Source organism: Triticum aestivum, chromosome 1B, assembly GCF_018294505.1.
Source record: "Triticum aestivum cultivar Chinese Spring chromosome 1B, IWGSC CS RefSeq v2.1, whole genome shotgun sequence".
NCBI classification, from domain to species: Eukaryota; Viridiplantae; Streptophyta; class Magnoliopsida; order Poales; family Poaceae; genus Triticum; species Triticum aestivum.
In genome coordinates this window covers 353,506,437-353,514,627 of record NC_057795.1, presented here as the reverse complement: position 1 = coordinate 353,514,627, position 8,191 = coordinate 353,506,437, and positions in this window count along the sequence as shown.

Sequence of the window (8,191 nt, the reverse complement as noted above, 5' to 3'; positions counted from 1 at the left end):
CTGGAGGGTCCCAGCAGTCAGGGGGGCGAATCGTTTTTTTCCCGGACACACTTCCTTGCGTGCGAAGATGTAGCTCGTGGGTCCAAGCTGTTAGGGGGCGAATCATTTTTTTCGCGAAATACGGTGGCCTGTCTGGTGGGTCCCTGCTGTCAGGTGGAGGAATAATTATTTTGCGCGTAGTAAGGAGGCACTTCCTTGCGGCTGCCATGGACCCAGCTGTCAGCCTCTCCACGTACAGTCCACGTCCGATGGAAGTCATTCCTTGACCACGTTGACCATGCCGCACCGAGAGCACCACGGCGGTGGACGACGGCGAGGCCTAGGAAGGGGACGACGCGGATCCGGGGAAGACGCGGCAGTGGAGGCACATGCGGAGAGGAGTACGAGGGTTCACTGGTTCGGCTATGCTGTCGTCGCCGCAGAATAACAGGGGGTGTGGGTGAGTGGAGGGATGGCCTGGCCAGCGGTGGGAGTAGTAGGGGTGGTGAGGCCTCCGCGGCAGCACAGCCGGCCACGGGAGGCAGGAGCAGGCGGCACGACTGGCGCTGCTTTGGGCGGCTGGAGCAAGAAGACCAGAGGTTGAAGAAGTAGGACGGCCGTTGGATGGACATTGTACAGTCACTGCAGCTAGAATCATTTATATTGTCTAAGTTGACAAAGCCCTTGGTATGTCGACTTAGTAGGCCCACATGTCAGCTTCCGAAACATTGCGCCCCAGATGTCAGAGGGAGGAATCATTTTTTGGGCAGGTGAAGCTAGAATATCCGAGATTGAAGAAGAAGCACGGCATCCGTTGGATGGACATCCAACGGCCACTGTTGCTAGAACCGTGTGTTGACTATAAGTTGACAAAGCCTTGCATACACGTCAACTCTGTTTTTTAGGGGACGCGTCAACTTAGTAAGGCCAGAAGTGTGTGGCAGAGAACTTATAGCCCAGTTGAGATTTGTAAGAATGTGTAGCCCATTTTTGAATTCTAATGGAATTTACTACAACCCATTTACAGTTTGTTAAAAGTATAGCCCATTTCAACCAACCGTTCAAAACAGAATTCAATAAAATTTCCCACATTTTAATGGGATCCGAATATTTTTATCCCGAAATTTCTAGTCAGATTAAATACAATTTCAATATAAATTTATATTACGTAAAAATCCAACGAAACATCGCACTTGCAACAATTAATGAAATTAAAATTTTCAGTATCCAAAAATAATATTTTATAAAGTAATCACTGTTTGGTGCATTTTTTATAGTTACTACCCAGATTTTATAATTACATCCCATTTATTATTTCTTAAAGCCCATTTTCTTGTTAAGCCTAATGCATCCCTCCTAGGAAAGATTTGCAGCCCAGCGTGGCGGAGAATAACAACTTGACCTTGCCTGGGTATTCCTAAAAAAAGTATAGCTGGGCTAGCCATTTTCAGCTTGAAAAAAAATTAATATCTGGGCTGGATATCTATCCTGGGCTAGACGGGCCACAGCCTGCCCAGTTAATACCTGCAGCGATGTTTTCATTGTTGTTCAGAGGAGAAAAATTCATATCTGGGGTAAACATCAAAAAACTCTACAGTGCTCACACCTCAAAAACACAAATACTGCTTGAGCTGCTTGGTCCGAGCTGTCCGCCGCTTCTTGTGCAATTCTCTCATTTATTGACTACTCCCTCCTTTCTGGTTTATAATGCTCAATTCAAAAATCTCACCAATCAAGGTAGATGGCGAGTGGTAGAATACTTTTTGTAGTTTTGCAAAAGCACCTAATTAAGCTCTTGTTATCCTCAAAAAATTATGTTTATCAATGCATTAATTGAAATGCATGCATGCATAAAGTACATGCATTGGTCAATTTTCTCTTAATACTTGCATGCAATGATTTAATGCACTTGGAATCTGAACATATGATGGAAAACAACCAAATTGAGCCTTATAAAATGGAAAAACTAAAATTTTGAGATAAGCCCTATAAACCGGAAAGGAGGGAGTACATAGGTTGACAATGGTGTGGGACCGTGATGTTAGGAAACCAGGAGGAAGCAAAACAAATTATATATATTCTGATCACAACCTGAACTGTCTGAGTAACGCGCCTGACCTTCCCTGTGAACTAGGTTGAACTTCTGCCAACATTGTCCAAATGGGGCTTGCGATATACTGTTGGAAAGCTATGGACACCAATATCATGACCCAACTTAAACTTTTGGCAAAATATAAACGGTTTAAGAGCAGTTTTGAAAACCGTTTTTTCTTCACACAAAAAACGTGAATCGTATTTTCGATCGCATTTCTAAACCATTTATCGGAATGAGGCATATAATATGGCGTTGGAAAGCTGCTGCAAAACCGCTCATTCCACATGTTGAAAGTTTTCTCTAATTCCCTATGGTTAAAGAGTAATTTCAAAAAACATAAAATTTCGTAAACCGAACAGCTGAGTTCGTTTTTTCTATGTCATTTCTAAACGGCTAATCAAATGGAGGCATATTATATGGCGTTGGAAAGCTTACGAAAATGCGCTACTTTTTCATGTTGAAAGTTTTTTTCTAATTTTGAATGGTTTAAGAGTAATTTAGAAAATGGTCCAAGTCCTACCAAGTTCATATTTTCGAGCTAATATTTTAATCGTGCGTCCAAATGCAGTAAATGATATGGCGTTGGAAAGCATGAACAAATGCGAAACTTTTTGGTATGTATTGTTTCTCCTAATTCATTACGGTTTTATGTCAGTTTTGAAAATTGCTAAAAACGTATTTCTGCCGTAATTTCAACAAACTTTATCTGAATGGAGCAAATAATATACCGTTGAAAAGATACGGAAAATGCGAAACTTTTTCATTTGATGGTTTTCTTTGAATCCTGGCCGTTTTCAACTAATTTCGAAAACGACGAGATCATGCATTCTGCCTTTATTATGAAACAGATTTTTCGAAAATGCAGCGCGTGAAGAACCTGAACTTCTCAGCGTGTGTGCTTGAACTTCACTCTATTTTTCACGTGTTTTTTTTCTCGTAGATCTCCATCCACTTCAAGTAGCTCTCCTTTCATTCACCTGAATTGAGCAGGTGATATACCGATGGAAAGCTGCTGTAAACATGCAAGTTTCCCGTGTTGATCATCTTTTCATACTCGCGACGATTTTAAAAGTTTTTCATCTAAAATTCATTTAGCGTAGTAGTTGAACTTCCTGTTGTTTTCACGTTGAACTTCTGTGACGTATTTTCGTTTGTAATTTTCTCATCCATTCGTTAGTGTTACACAAATGATATTCTTTTTGTACAAACCTCTCTCACAATATTTTTTTAACTTTCTCCAACCAGGGACTTGAACTTACACAAATGATATTCCTGTCGTTTTTGTAGTAAATTAGAAAAATGATGAGATCATGATTTCTGCCTTCATCGCGAATGGAAATGCACTGCGTGAAGTAGTTGAACTTCTCGGGCATGTCTGTTTGAACTTCACACTATTTTTCACGTGCTGTTTTTTGCACCGCGTGAAGTAGAACTTCTGGGGCATGTCTGTTTGAACTTCACTCTCTTTCACTTTATTGTATTTTTCTTATATGAAACACACACCATGTAGTACATGAACTTCCGGTTGTTATCACTTTGAACTTCTCTCTGGTTTGAGAGAATGATTTTAAAACACAAAAGACAACATATTTTTTATGTATTTTGGACATCTAAATATACGGTGAACCTCTCTCACAAGAATTTTTTGAACTTTTCCTCACCGAGAACTTGAACTTCTAGCAACCATTTTTTTCGTTTATGAGTTGTTTTTAAAAGTTCAAAAAATGGTTTTGTGTTTTTTATTTTTTGAACAGGTAAATCCTAGGTTTTAATAAACTCCGAACTTCCCTGTTATTTCAATTTGAACTTCACCTTTTTATATTTTGAGTAAAGAATTGTATTTGATTTTTATACGAAAAAACCAAACATGGAAATACAATGTGAACCTCTCTCGCAAGAATTTTTGAAATTCTCCGGAGAGAGCACTTGAACTTCTTTCAACAAACCTTTTAAGCTTTTATTTTTCTATACTTTTATTCTCATGTGAAAATGCATTTCTTGCAGTACTTGAACTTCTTGTTGTTTTCACTATGAACTTCTTTCAACAGGTAAGAATTTTTTGAATACACAAAAACGTGTTTTAAGTGGTATACATGAAAATTTAAACTATTTATCAAAATGTGGCACATAATATACCGGTGGAAAGCTTATAAATAGCAGCAAGTTTTTCATGTAGACAGGTGTTACAAATTCGTTTTCGTTTGAGAACAGTTTTTAAAATGGCAAAACAAAGTTATTTTTTGCCTTTTTTTCAACATGTAAAGGAAGGACAGATGTCTCGCACATGAATTTTGAACTATGATAGGAGGATCACGTGAATTTCTTGCAACAAACCTTTTAAGCTTTTTTGTTTTGTATTCTTATCTGAAACGGATTCCGTGTAGTAGTTGAACTTCCCATTGTTTTCACCTTGAACTTCTATCACGTATTTTTGTTTAACCTCTCACACAAGAATTTTTGAAATTTCTCAGGGCCGAGCGCTTGAACTTCTAGCAACAAAAATTTTAGCCTTTGCTTTTTCATTCTTTTTTAATACAAAATGCACACCGTGTAGTACGTCAACTTCTAGCGGTTATCAATCTGAACTTCTCTCAGTTACGTGGAAATATCATGGTTGATTGTATAATAACAACGGATATCTGAGTTTTTAAAAAATGGTTAAATCCTAGATTTTTTTATAAACACCAAACCACTTTGTTAGTTTAGTTTGAACTTCTAGGATTTTTAAAAATGAGGAAACTCTATTTTAAACTTTTTTAGTTGTTCCTTTATTTTTATTTTGAACTTCTTTGTTTTAGTCTTTAGTAATGAGAAAAAATCTGAGCTTTTTATAAACCTTGAACTTCTCTACTATTTCAATTTGAACTTCTTAGTTTTTTCTTAGAAAATATATGTTTTTAAATAAGCATCAAGCATTTAAAAAAATTGAACTTCATACTTTTATTTTCCTTAGTAATGAAAAGAATTTGAGTTTTTTAATGTGAGAATATGTTTCTTGTTTGATATGTTGAGCTTCTCTTAATTTCATATTTTGAGCTTCGGGAGCATCAACTATAAACTTTTCGCAACATGTTTCTTTCTCCCTCTTTTCTGGCTTAGTTCACACGACATTTGTCCATTTTTTCCTTTAGGAAATTTTCAACATGGTCTATTTATTGTTTGATGTAACTTCTTTTTCTATGCACTTATTTATTTTGTTTATTGTCTTCGAACTTACAAGCCTCCGAACCCTGAACTTCACATGTTTTCTTGAACCTTTTTTCCATGTATCCAGGAAACTTTTCTCCATGTGTTTTAAGTTGTTTTCTTTCTCTAATTTTCATGGTATTTTTCCTAGCAAACTTCTCCATGTACTGTTAAGGACATAACACTAAAATTTGATCTATTGTTTTTTGAAGCGTAGTTTTTTTATGAACTACTAAAGTTTGAAAGGTGAGCATCTATTTTGTTTATACATTGATAGATGGATACATATAAATTTTACAATTTATTTTACATAAGCAAACAAACCTTTTTGTAAAAAAAGGACACAATAATTATGTCAGAACACTCTTTCTTTTGCCATTGCATCAAAAGGTTCGAGAACCACACACACAAATAGGAGCACACACGTGAACATGGAGGCAGCACACACTAGAGCGCGCACACAAGACACCACACCCAGCACGCACACACCAACACTGCTCTTTATTGATTTTGAATGGACGTCTTTTTGGACTTCGTATATCTTTCTACAGCTTCTAGGACAACAGTTTCCGGTGTCCGAGCATTCACTTATCTGAACTTTGAAGTAGCTTTCAAATTTAGTTATCTGAATTCTGAACAACAATATAATTTTTTGTAGACCTGCAAGTAGTGTACAAGCATGCACAATTGTTGAACTTCATCAGTTTGCCCATCTTGGAGGAAAAGTGTAGAAAAGGCTAGTAAAATGCACAAAAATCAAGTCATGGAATCCACATGGCATGAAAAGCATGACCAAATTTCCATAAACTAAACTAGCTTCACACGGTAGCTTTTCCACTACTGACATGTATTGGAACATCCAAACTCCATGTGGAATGAATATAAAAATCTCAAAGTAAAATGATAGTTGAACACAAGAACGACCGATGTTATGGAATCTATAATCATATACTCGCTACAGGAAATTGCCATGTTAAACTACATCCCAGAAACCACACAAAGATTACACAGCCTGTTATGAACTCTGACCATCTTCCTCACGAATAGCAACAATTCTGTCCCAAGCACCTCATGTGACATTCTCCCCTAGCGCATGGTGACCTTCCTCCCTATGTTCACGTGGGCAGCGGATGGCAGAAGGGCGCGTGGATGGCGAGAACCACACAGTTAGCACACACATTGAACTCTAGAAGCTGGCTAGGACGAACTTCACAGAGAGCAGGCACACACCCAGCAGGCATGGTGGCAGCGGCGCAGGGAGGACGAGTCGCGTGCGTGTGTACCTTGGCAAACCCCTCCCTGGTGCCGGTCTGCGTGCCGAAGAAGAGGGCTACCTGCTGGCGGCCATCGTCGTGGTCGGGCTCCTGCTCCTTGTTGGAGACGAGGGCCTTGGCCGCGATGGCCTTGTGGGCCAGGTGCGCTGCGCCGGAGGAGGACGAGCGACGGAAGAGGAGCGGGACGCCGCAGCCGACGAGTACAGCAAGGGAGGCGGTGAAGTAGGCTGGCAAAGGTCGCCGGAGCAGGTTAGCAGCAGGGAGAGGTCCACGACGAGGTGCCAGGGAAGTTCACCTCCGTGCAATGGGCGTTGCACCACTAGGCGTTGTAGGATTGGCACGGCCGTCGCGGCGGCCGGATCCCGCGGTGGGGCGGCGCAGCGGCCGGATTCGAGGCCGGTGGTGGCGCGGCGACCAGATGCAGGGGATGGTGGATGCGCGGCGGACGGATCCGGGGGAGCGTGGGAGGCGCGTCGGGGTCGAGAGGCAGGGACGGGGACGGGGTGGCCGGTGGCGGGAGGTGCACCGGAGCCAGGGGCGGCGGCGGTTGTGGCAGGGAGGCGAGAGGTCCACGACACTGGATCGGGGAGATTGGGGATCGAGAGGAGGTGGTGGGCGTGGGCGTGGCCCTTTTTTTACCTCTGTGAGTTCGGGAATTCGGGAGGACCTCCGCACGCCCTATATAGGCTGACGTGATCCAAATAGGTATTCTAATCCCAGGATTAGAATAGTGTTACTCTCTCTCTCTCTATATATATATATATATAATAAGGAGGCACTTGCGTACGTGAAGCTATGGACCTGGTGGGTCCCCATTGTCATCCTACCCAAGTAAAGTCATCTCCTCGCCCGCACGCACTTTCCGCCTGAAATAGTCAGCACCGGCCGCCTCGCTTCCCGGTGCAGGCGATTGCTCCGCCTTCAAATGACACAAGTGCCGTCCGTCCGTCCATCTGCCGCACACATTAATGATACGCAGTTGCCGAGGCGGCTACTCCGGTGCCACACGTCCGTCCCTCCGCCCGCCCACCATTGCTATATAAACTGTTGCGCCGGCCATAGCCGCAGTCATCCGCATCCGTTCCCTTTCTCCTGTCCACACCACTACTTCCCACCATGGCTTCCTCGCACTCCAGCGCTCTTTGGGACGGGCGGACGACAGACCACAAGGAGATGGCAACCATTGCTGCCGACTGGCTGGCCGGCAGGCAGCCAGAGGACGACGACGTCCCAAAGGAGAACATGGTAGTCAACGATCCGGCGCCAACCCCCTCCTCTGTGCCATCCTCGCCGGTGCATTGCACCATGACCATCGGCGAGGACCGTGCCCAATATATGGACAGGGTGAGGCAGATGCATGAGGAGCAGTTCCGGGAGGCGCAGGCTGACGCTGCCTACAACCACCATCTCCTCCAGGAGCACCTGCAGGCGGAGGAGCAGATCGCCGCGGAGCAGGCGGAGCAGGAGGCGCTACTCGACTCGTACCGCTCCGCCCACAAGGGCCGCCTCGAGCGCTGGCGGTACTGCATGCGGGTGGCGAAGGCTGTGGCCGCCTACAAAGAGGCTAGCAAAGAGGGCGATGAAGCGGGCGAAGTGCTGTTTGGCAAGACCGAGGACGAGGCAGAGGACAACGCCGGCTCCGACGAGTCCCCGCTCC